This window comes from Zingiber officinale, chromosome 10A, assembly GCF_018446385.1.
Source record: "Zingiber officinale cultivar Zhangliang chromosome 10A, Zo_v1.1, whole genome shotgun sequence".
NCBI lineage: Eukaryota > Viridiplantae > Streptophyta > Magnoliopsida > Zingiberales > Zingiberaceae > Zingiber > Zingiber officinale.
In genome coordinates, this window is record NC_056004.1 from 9346703 (window position 1) to 9348358 (window position 1656).

The window sequence follows — 1656 nt, forward strand, 5'->3', positions numbered from 1 at the left end:
CCGGCCACCACAAGAGCTCCAAGGGGAGAGAGAGGTTCGGCCACCACAAGAGGAAGAGAGGGAGAGGATGATGGCCGGCCACACCAAGGAACAAAAGAGGGAGAGAAATAGTAGAGGTTGTGTCTCATGAAGGCACCCTCACCCCTTCTTTTATATTCCTTGGCCTAAGCAAATTAGGAAATTTAATTACAATAAAATTTCCTTAATTTCGCTGACATGATTTAATTGAGAAAAATAAAATAAAATTTCCCCAATTAAATTCTAATGGTCGGCCACATCATGAAATCAAATTAGACAAGTTTCAATCAACAATTAAAACTTCCTAATTTTTTTCCGGAAATTTTAAAATAAAAATTTCTCTTCAAAATCTCTTCATGGTTGATAAAAAGAAATTTCCATAATTTTAATTTTACAACATGTGAATAATTTTTAAAGTGAAAATAAAATATCTCACCAATCTACAAATAAGGAAAGAGATCTAATCTCTTTCTTTAATCTTTTGTAGATCTTTTACAAGAGAGATAATTTAATTTTAATTCTCTTTAAAAATTATATCTTCCACATAATAAAAATTAAAATTAAAATTATTTTTTAATTTAATTTGTCCGGCCCCTCTAGCTTGGGTCCAAGCTAGGGCCGGCCACCCCAATTTATACCTAGGCCGGCCCTAGCTTGGTTCCCAAGCTAGCTTGGTCGGCCCCCTTTAGGTGGGTATAGAAGGTGGGTATAGGTGGGTATAGTACTCTATAAATAAGAGGCTACGATAGGGACCGAGAGGAGGAATTGGTTTTGGTCTCCCGATAAAATTAAGCATCCCATGTTCGCCCCGAACACACAACTTAATTTTATCAATAATAATTCATTCCACTAGAGAACTATTATTGAACTACCGCACCAATCCCAAATTACATTTTTGGGCTCCTTCTTATTATGAGTGTGTTAGTCTCCCTGTGTTTAAGATATCGAATGTCCACTAATTAAGTGAGTTACTGACAACTCATTTAATTAATATCTTAGTCCAAGAGTAGTACCACTCAACCTTATCATCATGTCGGACTAGGTCCACCTGCAGGGTTTAACATGACAATCCTTATGAGCTCCTCTTGAGGACATTTATCAACCTAGTATCTCTAGGACACAGTTTCCTTCTATAATCAACAACACACACTATAAGTGATGTCATTTCCCAACTTATCGGGTTTATTGATTCATCGAACTAAATCTCACCCATTGATAAATTAAAGAAATAAATATCAAATATATGTGCTTGTTATTATATTAGGATTAAGAGCACACACTTCCATAATAACCGAGGTCTTTGTTTCTTTATAAAGTCAGTATAAAAGAAACGACCTCAAATAGTCCTACTCAATACACTCTAAGTGTACTAGTGTAATTATACAGTCAAGATAAACTGATACCTAATTACACTATAACCTTCTAATGGTTTGTTCCTTTCCATTTTGGTCATGAGCTACTGTTTATAATTTATAAGGTACTGATAACATCATCTTCTGCATGTGGCACCACATACTATGTTATCTACAGTATAAATTAATTGAACAACTACATTTACCACAAATGTAGATATTTGACCAATGTGATTCTTATTTCTAGATAAATATTTTATACCAAAAGCTAGGCTTTTAGTATACA